The sequence below is a fragment of the Hyla sarda genome, chromosome 1, assembly GCF_029499605.1.
Source record: "Hyla sarda isolate aHylSar1 chromosome 1, aHylSar1.hap1, whole genome shotgun sequence".
NCBI lineage: Eukaryota > Metazoa > Chordata > Amphibia > Anura > Hylidae > Hyla > Hyla sarda.
Window position 1 is genome coordinate 609081489 of NC_079189.1, and position 15897 is coordinate 609097385.

Consider the following 15897-nt stretch of genomic DNA (forward strand, 5'->3'; position numbering starts at 1 on the left):
GGGAGGACCAAAAACTCAATTTTTTCGTGATGAGGTCCGATGCACATTAGGAGGGGCTCCATGCGGTAACGCACGGTACAGTCCAATCTTTCATTGTTAACACAATTGATGTAGAGGGGTCTGGCGAGACTGGTCACCGGGATGTTGAACCTGTTGATGAGAGAGGCCAAAATAAAGTTTCCTGCAGATCCGGAATCCAAGAAGGCCATAGTAGAGAAGGAGAAGGTAGAAGAAGATATCCGCACAGGCACAGTAAGGCGTGGAGAAGCAGAGTTGACATCAAGAACTGTCTCACTTTTGTGCGGAGTCAGCGTACGTCTTTCCAGGCGGGGAGGACGGATAGGACAATCCTTCAGGAAGTGTTCGGTACCGGCACAGTACAGGCAAAGATTCTCCATGCGGCGTCGTGTCCTCTCTTGAGGTGTCAAGCGAGACCGGTCAACTTGCATAGCCTCCACGGCGGGAGGCACAGGAACGGATTGCAGAGGACCAGAGGAGAGAGGAGCCGGGGAGAAAAAACGCCTCGTGCGAACAAAGTCCATATCCTGGCGGAGCTCCTGACGCCTTTCGGAAAAACGCATGTCAATGCGAGTGGCTAGATGAATGAGTTCATGCAGGTTAGCAGGAATTTCTCGTGCGGCCAGAACATCTTTAATGTTGCTGGATAGGCCTTTTTTAAAGGTCGCGCAGAGGGCCTCATTATTCCAGGATAATTCGGAAGCAAGAGTACGGAATTGGATGGCGTACTCGCCAACGGAAGAATTACCCTGGACCAGGTTCAGCAGGGCAGTCTCAGCAGAAGAGGCTCGGGCAGGTTCCTCAAAGACACTTCGAATTTCCGAGAAGAAGGAGTGTACAGAGGCAGTGACGGGGTCATTGCGGTCCCAGAGCGGTGTGGCCCATGACAGAGCTTTCCCAGACAGAAGGCTGACTACGAAAGCCACCTTAGACCTTTCAGTAGGAAACTGGTCCGACATCATCTCCAAGTGCAGGGAACATTGTGAAAGAAAGCCACGGCAAAACTTAGAGTCCCCATCAAATTTATCCGGCAAGGATAGTCGTAGGCCGGAAGCGGCCACTCGCTGCAGAGGAGGTGCAGGAGCTGGCGGAGGAGATGATTGCTGAAGCTGTGGTAGTAGCTGCTGTAGCATCACGGTCAGTTGAGACAGCTGGTGGCCTTGTTGCGCTATCTGTTGCGACTGCTGGGCGACCACCGTGGTGAGGTCGGCGATAACTGGCAGTGGAACTTCAGCAGGATCCATGGCCGGATCTACTGTCACGATTCGGCTGGCAGGAGGTGGATCCTCTGTGCCAGAGAGGGATTGGCGTGGACCGTGCTAGTGGACCGGTTCTAAGTTACTACTGGTTTTCACCAGAGCCCGCCGCAAAGCGGGATGGTCTTGCAGCGGCGGTAGTAACCAGGTCGTATCCACTAGCAACGGCTCAACCTCTCTGACTGCTGAAGATAGGCGCGGTACAAGGGAGTAGACAAGAGCAAGGTCGTACGTAGCAGAAGGTCGGGGCAGGCAGCAAGGATCGTAGTCAGGGGCAACGGCAGGAGGTCTGGAACACAGGCTTGGAACATACACAAGGGAACGCTTTCACTGGCACGATGGCAACAAGATCCGGCGAGGGAGTGCAGGGGAAGTGAGGCATACATAGGGAGTGCACAGGTGAACACACTAATTAGACCAACTGCGCCAATCAGCGGCGCAGTGGCCCTTTAAATCGCAGAGACCCGGCGCGCGCGCGCCCTAGGGAGCGGGGCCGCGCGCGCCGGGACAGGACCGACGGAGAGCGAGTCAGGTACGGGAGCCGGGGTGCGCATCGCGAGCGCTCCGCGAGCGGGCGCCACCCGCATCGCGAATCGCATCCCGGCTGGGGGCGGTATCGCAGCGCACCCGGTCAGTAGATCTGACCGGGGCGCTGCAGTAGCGAGGATGTTGCGAGGGAGGAGGAGGAGCGGGGACCCGGAGCGCTCGGCGTAACAATAACAGGCTATAAGGGTCGCTTAAACTGAGGCTAGGGGCACTGAAGATCCGGCAGGGAAGTGTGGGAGGTACAGGGACGTTATAATGTAGTGTCAGGTGCAACAACTAATTATGGGCGTACTGGCCCTTTAAATTTCAGAGCTCCAGAGTGCACGCACGCCCTAGGAGTTGGGAGACGCGCATGCCGGAGCTGAGACACAGAGGAGGAGGCGGCAGCAGAGCATGGTGAGTGACTGGCTGGGATTCGTATGCGGGCGCATCCCGCAATGCCAATCCCGGCCCCGCCAGCGGTCGGGGATTCAGGGACCATGCGCTCACGGCCGGTGCTTGCGGCTGGAGCGCAGTGTGTGACAATTATATTTTCCCAAGGTACTTTTGTGGTCTTCTGTGGACACCAAGTTCCAGGAAGCACATGTCTCGTCCAGAAGAAGCTGGGTGAGTTATGGGGAATCCAGGAGATTGTTAAATCTCTAGCAAGATTAGACTTACTATGTGATTTTATTAAGTCCTATTTTTGGCATGGATTTTTATAGAATGAAAGGAAAGTTGGTATTGGGGCCTTTCATCCTGCTTCCTAGGCCACTCCAGGTATTCAGATGAGCCCAGATCAGCACAGGTGCTGGACACAGCTCATTACTGGGCTGTAAGAATAGTGGAGAGTCAGTCTGCCTTGGGAGGATGTGTGACTCGGTCTTAAGTCCTGAGGTCTGCTGGCCTCTCCTGGGACTATTGTCAGTTGTATGAGGTAACAAATTTAAAATTTGTTTTGTCGGGTGGCTGGTAGTAAGCCACTTTGTATAGTGAGGTCAGAGTGTACAGTAAGTACTTGGAATGGTATTGTTTTCTTCTATGCCAATAGAAATACAGCTGGATATTATTGTTTAGGACAATAAAGAGCAGTAGAAAAAAAATAAAAAAAATAAAATATATATATATACTGTATCTCCAGTTTCGCTATCTCAGTCTCCGATATCTCTCTATAGTTTTGCTAGGAATAGGGTTTCGTATAGTACAATACAATTATGATGTAGCCTCTGCTCCTCATCGAGAAGACCAAACAGGGAGACTCCATAGGTCTCTGGCTCTGGAGATCAAACCGCCTCAAAAAGAAATTCAAAAGGCACAAATTCGGGTACATAACCAAATTAGAGGCATAAAATTAGGTTCCATCTTCAGCATTGGATATTGTGATGTAGGAACTTCACTTATTCTAATAAGTCTTATACGGCCGGAAGCATTTATGAATAGCTTTAGGCCTCTGGCTGCCATGGAAACCCATTGGCACCACTTGTTGTGTACGAAATGATTAAGATTTGTGGTTCTGACACTTCAATAACTGTGCAAGAAAATACAGTACCTCACAATAGTAAGATATATATAAATAATCAGGAATTTGGAAATCCTATCGCTGGAGGAGAAGAAGAGCGATCCACTATGGAGGTAGCCAGAGGGCTCACCTCACCTCATCTGTATTTGATTGAGCCTGCCTGGATCAGGCTCAACCAAATGAGCACAGATCACACAGATCAATGAAGTTCAATAGAACTTCAGTGATATATATGAGGAATCAAATGATTCCTTCTAATAGTCCAATAAAGTGAACCAATAAAGTGTTAAAAAAAAAGTTTAACCCCTTAAGGACCCAGCCCAGTTTCACCTTAAAGGGGTTATCCACCATAAGGTGATTTTAGTACGTACCTGGCACTCAGCAATGGACATGCTTAGGAAGGAGCTGCACTTGTCTTGTGACTAAATGGCTATGTCATGAGATGACCATAACACTGTGGCTAGCTTTTTGTGAACTTGTATTTCCTGTTTGACTTTTATTTTTTTGACTACAAATCCCACAATTCCATTTTCCTCCCTCCCACACATCAGCCACCCCACCCATTAAAATATAAATGAGCTGCATCCATCAAAAGACCTGTGGTTTTCAATCAGGGTGCCTACAGCTGTTGCATTAGTTGCAGATTGATCTCTCTCCCACCAAGCGATCGCTCCACCCATTGAAGCAGATAGGCTCCCTGTCATCAGCTGACTAGTGAGTGTCAGGGTCCGAATGGGTATACAGTGAGGATACTGGTGGTGGATCCTCTGTGTCAGTGGGGTGATGACGTGGGCCGTACCAGGGGAGCGGAGTCTAAGGGGTTACTGGTTTTCACCAGAGCCCGCCGCAAAGCGGGATGGACTTGCAGCGGCAGGTAACCCCCAGGTCGTTCTACCCGATAGCGACTCAACCCCAGCTGACGGCTGAGACAGGCGCGGTACAAGGGATAAGGCAAGAGCAAGGTCGGACGTAGCAGAAGGTCAGGGCAGGCAGCAAGGATCGTAGTCAGGGGCAACGGCAGAGGGTCTGGAACACTGGCTTGGAACATACACAAGAAACGCTTTCACTGGCACTGAGGCAACAAGATCCAGCGATACTAGGAAGGGGAAGTGGGTATTATAGAGAGGACACAGGTGAATGTGCTGATTGGGCCAGGCGCCAATCAGTGGCGCACTGGCCCTTTAAATCGCAGAGAGCCGGCACGCACGCGCCCTAAGGAACGGGGCCGCGCAGACGGAGGACAGGACAGGTGAGGGGATTGGGATGCGCGAGCGGGCGCGTCCCGCTACGCGGGTCGCATCCCCGCCGGTGACACTGATGCAGCGCTCCTGGTCCGCGGGTCTGACCGGGGCGCTGCATGGAGGTGAACGCCACCAGCGCTCCGGGGAGGAGCAGGGACCCGGAGCGCTCGGGGTAACAGTGAGTCAGGTCTCAGCCGCATTGCAAGCTGGGAAAAATCTGAGACCGCAGTCATTTTGTATGCTGGTAAAAATAAATATTGGGGTGAAAATCACAGAAGAATTGTGAGAAAACCGTCACACACAGGTACAGACACTATATTATGGACTACACTAACTTTACAGCCACTGCAGCATAGTCAAATAAAAAAAGTTCCTGGAATACCCCTTTAAGGACCAAAGCATTTTTTGAACATCTGACCACTGTCACTTTAAGCATTCTGGGATGCTTTTACTTTTCATTCTGATTCCGAGATTGTTTTTTCGTGACATATTCTACTTCATGTTAGTGGTAAATTTTCATCGATACATGCATCATTTCTTGGTGAAAAAATCCAACATTTTATGAAAAATTTGAAAATGTTGCATTTTTTTTTACTTTGAAACTCTCTGCTTATAATAAAAATGGACATTCCAAATAAATCATATATTGATTCACATATACAATATGTCTACTTTATATTTGCATCATAAAGTTGACATGTTTTTACTTTTGGAAAACATCAGAGGGCTTCAAAATTCAGCAGCAATTTTCAAATTTTTCACAAAATTTTCAAAATCTGAATTTTTCAGGGACCAGTTCAGTTTTGAAGTGGATTTGGAGGACCTTCATATTAAAAATACCCCATAAATGACCCCATTATAAAAACTGCACCCCTCAAAGTATTAAAAATGACATTCAGTAAATGTGCTAACCCTTTAGGTGTTTCACAGGAATAGCAGCAAAGTGAAGGAGAAAATTCACTTGCATGTTCTTGTAGACCCAGTTTTTGAATTTTTACAAGGGGTAAAAGGAGAAAAATCTTCCTAAAATTTGTAACCCAATATCTCATATGTGTACATAAAGTGCTCTGTGGGTGCACTAGAGGGCTCAGAAGGGAAGGAGCGACAATGGGATTTTGGAGAGTGAGTTTTTCTGGGGGGCATGTCAAATTTAGGAAGCCCCTATGGTGCCAGAACAGGCAAAAAAAAAAAAAACACATGGCATACTCAATAGCAGTTGCTTGTAACGCTCACCTCCCCAAACAATAACCAGAACACCTGCGCAGGGACACGCCGGTCCGCCCTCAGCCTTGAGCCACAAGTAGAAAGGAAGATTGTCCAACACCAGGCGTGCAGGTAAAAGCTTGCTTTTATTTCAAATAATCCAACAGAATTCACAGACAGAGGATAATGTCAAAGACATTGGGGTTTATTTACTAAGAGTGGAGTGTAGGTTTCTTTATGGGTTTTTTTTCCGACTGGTTTTATTTTCGACTGGTAATTTCTGACTGGTATTTTCCAGGCATTTACTAAGGTTTCCCTACATTTTGCACTTTTCCCTACGTTTTACTTTTTTTTTACAACTGTTCGGATCTGTTGGGTTTTCCTCAGCTCAAATCCACCACATTTTCTGTGGAAACCTTTGTAAATATGTTGGGATTTTTCAAAACTGTCAGGACCACGCCCACTTTATCTCACGGCCACGCTCCTTTTTGGATTTTTCTTGTAAAATGGAGGGTTTTGGCTTTTGTGGTCGCAAATTGTGTCATGCGACACAATTTGGGCGCAAAACCCGACAAAAAAGAGTCGGGATCACGTTAGTAAATAAACCCTATTGTCTAAGACATTATCCTCTGTCTGTGAATTCTGTTGGATTATTTGAAATCTGGCGCTGGACAATCTTCCTTTCTACACATGACATACTATTTTGGAAACTAAACCCCTAAAGGAACATAACAAGGGGTACAGTGAGCCTTAACACCCCACAGGTGTTTGACAACTTTTTGTTAAAGTTGGATGTGTAAATGAAAAAAACATTTTTTTCACTAAAATGATGTTTTTTTCACCAAATTTACAATTTTTACAAGGGGTAATAGGAGAAAATTCCCCCCAAAATTTGTAACCCCATTTCTTCTGAGTATAGAAATACCCCATGTGTGGACATCATGTGCTCTGCTGGCGCACTACAATGCTCAGAAGAGAAAGAGTCACATTTGTCTCTTTGAAAGCAAATTTAGCTGAAATGGTTTTTGGGGGGCATGTCGCATTTAGGAAGCCCCTATGGTGCCAGAACAGCGAAAAACAAACAAACACATGGCATACTATTTTGGAAATACACCTCTCAAGGCATGTAACAAGGGGTACAGTGATCCTTAACACCCCACAGGTGTTTGATGACTTTTCGTTAAAGTCGGATGTGTAAATAAAAAAAAAAATGTTTTCACTAAAATGCAGTTTTTCCTCCAAATTTACCATTTTTACAAGAGTTTATAGGAGAAAATGCCCCCCAAAATGTGTAACCCCATTTCATTTCTGAGTATGGAAATACCCAATGTGTGGATATAAAGTGCTCTGCTGGCGCACTACAATGCTCAGAAGAGAAGGAGTGCCATTGAGCTTTTGGAGATTGAATTTGTTTGGAATGGAGGTTGGGGGTCATGTGCGTTTACAAAGCCCCCGTGCTATAGAGAACAATGGACCCACCCACATGTGACCATATTTCAGAAACTCACAGAATGTAATATGGGGTGCAGTGACCATTTACACCCCACTGGCGTTTGACAGACTTTTGGACCAGTGGGCTGTACAAATGAAAAAAAATGTTTTTCATTTTCATGGACCACTGTTCCAAAATCTGTCAGACATCTGTGGGGTGTAAATGCTCACTGTACCCCTTATTACATTACGTGAGGGGTGTAGGTCACATGTGGGGGGGGGGTCCACTGTTCTGGCCTTCAATTCTCTCTCCAAAAGCCCAATTTTGCTCCTTCTCTTCTGAGCATTGTAGTTTGCCCGCAGAGCACTTTACATCCACATATGGGGTATGTCCATACTCAGAATAAATGGGGCTACAAATTTAGGGGGGATACCCAATTAATATTTCCCATGTGAAAATGAAAAAATGTAGGGTAACACCAGCATTTTAATGACATTTTTTTATTTTCACATCCAATTTTAACGAAAATTCGTCAAACAACTATGGGGTGTTAAGGCTCACTATACCACTTGTTATGTTCCATGAGGGGTCAAGTTTCTAAAATGGGGTCACATGTGGGTATTTATTGTTTTGCGTTTATGTCAGAACCACTGTAAAATCATCCACCCCTGTGCAAATCACCAATTTAGACCTCAAATGTACATAGTGCGCTCGTGAGCCTTGTTGTGCACCCGCAGAGCACTTTGCGTCAACATATGGGGTATTTCCGTACTCATGAGAAATTGCGTTACAAATTTTGTTGTTTTTTTCCTTTTACCTCTTGTGAAAATTAAAAGTATTACATTTTTTTACACTAACATGCTGGTGTAGACCCCAAATTTACCTTTTCATAAGGGGTAAAAGGAGAAAAAGACAAAATTTGTAACGCAATTTCTCCCGAGTACGTAAATACCCCATATGTGACACTAAATGGTTTCCTTGAAATACGACAGGGCTTCAAAGCGAGAGAGCGCCATGCGTATTTGAGGCCTAAATTGGGGATGTGCTTCCACCACCAAAATACCTTACAGCAGTGTTTCTCAAACAGGGTGGCTCCAGCTGTTGCAAAACTCCCAGCATGCCTTGACAGTCAGTGGCTGTCTGACAATACTGGGAGTTGTTGTTTTTCAACAGCTGTAGGCTCCGTTTTGGAAACAATGCCATACAAGCCTTTTTTTTTTTTTTTTGGGGGGGGGGGGGGGATGAGATGACAGTGTAGGGGAATATATATATGTAGTGTTTTGCTTTTTATTTTGTGTAGTGTAGTGTTTTTAGGGTGGGGGGGTTTACAGTTAGGGCGGGGGGTTTACAGTGAGTTTCTCGCTGGGAGTTTGAGCTGTGGCAGAAAATTTGCTGCATCTCAAACTTGCAGCAGAAAACTCCCTGTAAAACCCGGCCTGTGGGGGGGGGGGACCTTCAGCTGTTGCAAAACTACAACTCCCAGCATGTGACAGACCATACATGCTGGGAGTTGTAGTTATGCAACAGCTAGAGGCACATTGGTTGCAAAACACAGAGTTTGTTACTTTGCAAAACAACAACTCCCAGCATGTACAGTCTATCAGTGTATGCTGGGAGTTGTAGTTTGCAACAGCTGGAGGCGGGTGCTGTTAGGGACACCCCCACAGCAGGAGTCCTGATTCCTTGGCCGGTAACGGCCGATGAATCAGGACAATCGTGAGGTGGCACCAGTGCCACCTCACTCCTGCTGCTATAGGGTGTCGGACGGCACCTATCATCCTTTTTTTCCGGGTCACCGGGGACCCGATTGACCCGGAATCTCCGCAAATTGCCAGGGGTTTTCACGGGGTGCCTGCTTAATGATTTCAGCAGGCATCCCGGTCCGTTCACTGCGCGGTGAGCGGTGGGGACCGGAATTCCCACAGGCATACAGGTATGCCCTTGGTCCTTAAGTAACAGGACATCAGGGCGTACCCGTATGCCCCTGGTCCTTAAGGGGTTAATAAGCCCCTCTCCTAATAATAGGTTAAATCACCACTCTTTTTTCTGTATAATGAGTGATGTCATTACAAAGTACAATTGGTGGCGCATAAAACAAGCCTCATATGGGTCTGTTGGTGGAAAATTAAGTTATGGCTATAAGAAGGCGAGAAGGAAACCCCCCCATTCTGTTCCTAAAAGGAAGTCAAGGGGGGGGAGGGGATGTGACTATATGAAATTTGGGGATTGGACATGAAATAGGATCGATTTCACCATTTGTTTATTATATCGCAATCGCATATCGAAAGTGCAATATTTACCTCCATAATCGCAATTACACATTTTCCTCAAATTGTGCAGCCCTAATATATATCTGTGTATATATATATATATATATATATATATATATATATATATATATATGCATATATGTATGTACAGTCATGGCCGTAAATGTTGGCACCCCTGAAATTTTTAAAGAAAATGAAAAATAACTGAAATCAGTCCTATAACATCAATAAGCTTCTTACACCTCTCAGTCGGAATGTTGGACCACTCTTCCTTTACAAACTGCTCCAGGTCTCTCTTATTGGAAGGCGCCTTTTCCCAACAGCAATTTTATGATCTCTCCACAGGTGTTCAATGGGATTTAGAACTGGACTCATTGCTCCCACTTCAAAACTCCCCAGTGCTTTGTTGTCATCCATTTCTGGGGGCTTCTTGACGTATGTTTGGGGTCATTGTCCTGCTGGAAAACCCAAGATCTTGGATACAAACCCAGCTTTCTGACACTGGGCTGTACAGTGCGACCCAAAATCCATTGGTAATCCTCAGGTTTCATGATGCCTTGTACACATTCAAGGCCCCCAGTGCCAGAGGCAGCAAAACATCCCCAAAACATCATTGACCTCCCCCATATGTCACTGTAGGTACTGTGTTCTTTTCTTTGTAGGCCTCATTCCATTTTTGGTAAACAGTAGAATGATGTGCTTTACCAAAAATCTCTATCTTGGTCCCATCTGTCAACAAGACGTTTTCCCAGAAGGATTTTGGCTTACCCAAGTTCATTTTGGCAAAATGTAATCTTGCTTTTACAGGTCTCTGTGTCAGCAGTGGGGTCCTCCTTGGAAACCCCATCGTATATTCACATGTGCAAATGTTTTTGCTAAAACATGGGAGTGGTTAAGGTTTTTTTTTTTTTTTTTTTTTTTTTTTTTTTTAAATTAAAGGGAGTTTCCCATTCACATTGTTATGGAATAATGAGAATTTAACCCCTTCCGTCTCTGGCGATTTTTCATTTTTGCACTTTAGTTTTTTCCTCCCCACCTTCTAAAAATCATAACACTTTCAATTTTCCACCATAAAATTCATATGAGGGCTTGTTCCAACAATTTTACTTTGTAATACCATTAATAATTTCACAACAAAATTTACGGCAAAACCAGAAAAAAACTATTTGTGGGGCAAAAAAAAAACCAAACCAAAAAGCCATTTTGTCATTTTTAGCAGCTTCCGCTTCTACATAGTGCATTTTTGGGTAAAAATTGCACCTTATATTTATTCTATAGGTCCATATGGTCGCAAGGATACCCAATTAATATAGGTTTGATTTTATTTTACTACTAAAAAAAATTATAACTGCATGCACCAGAGTTAATACGTTGAAAAATGTACTTTTCTGACCCCTATAACTTTTTTTATTTTTCCGTATAAGGGGTGGTATGAGGACTCATTTTTTGTGCCATGATCTGAAGTTTTTATTGGTACCTTTTTTGTTTTGATTGGACTTTTTGATCACTTTTTATTTTTTTATGGTATAAAAAGTCACCCAAAAATACGGTATTTTGGACTTTGGAATTTTTTTACGTGTACGCCATTGACCGGTTTAATTAACATTTTGTTTTTATAGTTCAGACATTTACCACATATGTTTATTTTTATTTGCACAGTTTTATTTTTTCATTGGTAAAAGGGGAGTGATTCAAACTTTTCTTAGGAAAGGGGTTAAATCACATTAAAGGTGTAGTCCAGTGGTGACTCAGTGGTGAACAACTTATCCCCTATCTTAAGGATAGAGGATAAGTTGCCGATTGGGGGGGGGTCCGACTGCTGGGGCCCCCTGTGATCTCCTGTACGGAGCCCCGACAGCCCACGGGAAGGGGGCATGTCGACCTCCGCACGAAGCGGCGGCCGACACACCCCCTCAATACAACTCTATGGCAGAGCCGAAGTGCTGCCTTCGGCAATCTCCTGCTCTGCCATAGAGATGTATTGAGGGGGCGTGTCGGCCGCCGCTTCGTGCGGGGGTCGACACCCGCTATCTGGCCGGAGAGCCGGGGCCCCGTACAGAGAGATCGCAGGGGGCCCCAGTGGTCGGAACCCCCGCGATCTCAAACTTATCCCCTATCCTTAGGATAGGGGATACGTTTTTCACCACTGAACTACCCCTTTAACACTTTATTTTCACTTAGTTTTTTGCAATGTTATAGCCCCCATAGGGGACTATAACATTGCACACACTGATTTCCTACACTGATCACTGCCATGCAATAGCCTGGCATTGATCAGTGTTATTGCCACTTGACTGCTCCAGCCTGGATCTCAAGCACGGAGCAGTCATTTGGCGATCGGACAGTGAGGAGACAGGTAGGGATCCTCTTCGTTTCCTGCAAGCTGTTCGGGAGGCCGCTATTTCACTGCGGCGGTCCCGAACAGCACCACTGAGCTAACCGGCAATGTTTACTTTCATTTTAGACGCGGTGATCAAGTTTGATCAATGCGTCTAAAGGGTAAATGACTTACATCAGCCCAATCGGCGATATCCAGCATTAGCCGTGGGTCCTGGTTGCCTATAGCAACCGGGACCGACCGGGTATGATGTGCGCTCACCTGCTGAGCGCGCGTCATACCTCGAGAGCCGCAGACAGACATTAATAAACGTCCCATTTGCGGCAAGGGGCTAATAGAATTTAGTAAAATTGGTCACGCACGGTTTTTGGGATAAAAAAAAAAAGGAGCAAGGTTTGTGTTTCAACTATTTAAATGAGCATAAAGCAAGCAGACAGATATACCCAGAATAGAGAATTATTAAAAATTATTAATCCTTTTTTTTTGAGTGGTTACAATCTGAAGTAGCGGGGATTCAAAAGAAAAAGAATGGTATATATATATTAGGGTTCGACCGATATCGTTTTTTTTAGGGGCCGATACCGATGCCGATAATCGGTGCAGGTTAGGGGCCGATAGCCGATAACTTATACCGATATTTCCGGTATAAGTTATCGGCTATTTAACCCCCTGCGACACCGCTGCAGATCATTGATTTAAATCAAGCGGGCGCTTTAAAATCAATGATCTGCAGTGGCTTTTTGCAGGGCCATAGGCCGCCGCCGCCACCCCGCTTCTCTCCCCCCTACCTGTCAGGGTGGTCCGGGGCCATCCATCCTTCCTTCCTGTAGTGTCCGGGGGCGTTCCGGGTGAAGAGTGAACCGGGCCGGGCTGTCCTTCTTCACCCGGAACGCCCCCGGACACTACAGGAAGGAAGGATGGATGGCCCCGGACCACCCCCATTACGGGTAAGTTAAATTTTTTTTATTGACTCGGAGGGTGGGGGGAGGGGGCCCGACTGGTATAGCGGTATGGGCAAAAAATCCATACCGGTATACCGCCCCAGCATCACGGTGGGGGGGTGCGACGCGGTGCGGTGGGGTCGGGGGGTGCGGTGCGGCGGGTCCAGGGGGGGGTGGGCGGTCGCGGTGCGGTGGGGGGCGGTGGCGGGGGGGTGGGGCATTATCGGCTTATTGGCAAGGTAATTGCCGATACCGATAATGCCCAAAAATTGTGATTATCGGCCGATAATATCGGCCATTACCGATAATCGGTCGATCCCTAATATATATATATAATTTGAGGGATGAATTGGGCAAGGGATGAGAAAGAGTATATCAAAAGAAAAATGGGAAAAAGAAGGAATTAGCTTGCCAACTGAAATCTTGGATTACCGCTCTAAATAATCTCACTAATGTTTCAACTAATATGAATTTTTAAACTTATCCAATTTAAGTGTCTTCATAATCCCTACTATACTCCAAATAATTATTAAAGGGGTACTCCGCTGCTCAGCGTTTGGAATAAACTGTTTCCGAACACTGGAGCCGGCGCTGGGGAGCTCGTGACATCATAGCCCCCGCCCCCCTCATGACATCACAACCCGCCCCCCTCAATGCAAGTCTATGATAACGCCTTTAATACCAAATCCACTGGGGCATGCTGGGAGTTTGCAGTTTTGGCCTTCCTAGTGGTTTGCCACAGTAAAGATCACTTTACTTTTCACTTTCAATTCCCCCCCTGCCCCACAGTAGTTTTCCCTACCTGACCCAGGATCCAGCAGTCTCCAGCAAACAATCGGGGTCTCCAGGCATCTTCTCCTGCAGGTACCGACCTCGATCTTCTTCCCACGATCCCCTCGACATCCAGGGGTGGGCAGAATGGGGGGTTGCCATGGCAACCCCACTGTCCTGCTCTGCCATTGGTCAGAATCAATTCTGACCAATGGCAGGGGATAGGAGGAAATCGCAGCATTGCGACTTAACTCCTACCCTTCAGGATGATCGGGGGCTGTCACTGACAGGGTCAGATCATCACAATTTTTCCGGGTGATCGGGTCACCAGAGGACCTGATCAGCCCGGAATAGAAGAAAATCGCATGTTCTGAATTGACATGCGATTTTTCTGCGATCGCCGACATGGGGGGGGGTCCCGGGGACCCCCCCTTGGCATTTTGCACGGCATGCCTGCTGAAGGATTTCAGCAGGAATGCAGTTCCGATCTCTGCTCGGCGCGCGGCAAGAGGACCGGGGGAAGAAGAAAACACCAGGAACCGTTTCTGGAAACGTCCCTTGGTCCTTAAAGCCCAGGGTGCGGGGGACGTTCCAGAACGTCCCTTGGTCCTTAAGAGGTTTAAACCATGTAAATGATACTACTGTATCCGAGCCTAATGGCATAAGAACGGATTTCTTCCAGTTAATTGCTGATCCTGAGAATTTTACAGTTTTTTTTCTATTATATCCATTACTATGGGAAGGGAAATTGAGGGATCCTCTAAGAATAACAGCATGTCATCCGCATATAGTGTGATTTTTGTCCCCCTCTCCCCCCCCCCCACACCAAAGCCCGCAACGGCATCTTCTCTTCTTATCCGTATTGCTAGTGGCTCTATTGCCATTGCGAATAGTAGGGGGGGAGAGGGGGGCATCCTTGTCGTGTACCTCTTGACAGATGGGAAAAATGCCAGAAACAACAACCATCTATACTAATTTTTTGCAGTGGCATCTTGATACATTAACTTAATCAGATTAATCATATCACCCCCCCCACTCCACATTTTTTTCATAACTTTCCCATAGGTATTCCCACTCCACTCTGTCAAAATGCCTTAACGGCATCTAAAGGACAGGATGGAGTGGGACCCCCCTCTCCCTCGATCATCTGAAACGTTGGGACATAACTCTGTGTATATTTTTGTCTGGTGGACCTATTAGGGATAAAACCCACATTGGTCTGTATGAATAATTTTTCGATATGATGTTTTTTTAGTCTGTTTGCTAAGGTCTTGGATATTATTTTTTATGTCTGTTGATAATAGTGAGATAGGTCTGTAAGATTCCAATTCTAACTTATCTTTCTCTGGTTTTAATATAAGTATTATTTTGGCTTCCTTCATCGAACTTGGCAAATTGCCATTTGACAGTGAGCTATTAAAGGGGTACTCCGGTGAAAACCTTTTTTTCTTTTAAATCAACTGGTGGCAGAAAGTTAAAACATATTTGTAAAATTACTTCTATTAAAAAAATCTTAATCCTTCCTGTACTTATTAGCTGCTGAATACTACAGAGGAAATTCTTTTCTTTTTGGAATGCTCTCTGATGACATCACGACCACAGTTTCTCTCTGCTGACGTTATTATAATAATAATAACGCTTTATTTATTGTTGTCCTTGGTGGGATTTGAACCCAAGTCCCCAGCACTGCAAGACAGCAGTGCTAACCACTGAGCCACCCATGCTGCCCTTAGCATACATCTGCTATGCACGGTTGCTAAAAATGGACAGAGATGTCAGCAGAGAGCACTGTGTTCGTGATGTCATCAGTGTTCCAAAAAGAAAGGAATTTCCTCTGTAGCATTCAGCAGCTAATAAGTACTGGAAGGATTAATATTTTTTTAATAGAAGTAATTTACAATTATGTTTAACTTTCTGCCACCAGTTGATTTAAAAGAAAAAAAGGTTTTTCACCGGAGTACCCCTTTAATGACTCTCACCAGAGCCAGTATTAGGATTTTCACCATATATTCTGTATATCTCAAATGGTATACCATCTAAACCCTGGTGCGGTGTTTCCCTTTAATTGTGGGCCAGGGCATTAAATGTTTCCCTTTACTGTGATTGGGCTATTAATCAGACCTATTTTCTTGTTCTGGAATGCTCGGTAGTTTTTATATCTTTTCCAAATAATTAACTATTTGTGATCGGCTCACTTCCGATTCAGAACTGTACAATTTACTAAAGTAGCTTTCGAATTCTTTTAATATTTCTACGGGGTCATTTTTTGATTTTCCCCCTTCATATTTTTTCACTGCTTGGATAGATTTATTTCCCTGTTGATTTCATTATTAAAGCCATTAATCTTTTATTTGGCTTACCCGCCCTCCATAAATTTATCTTG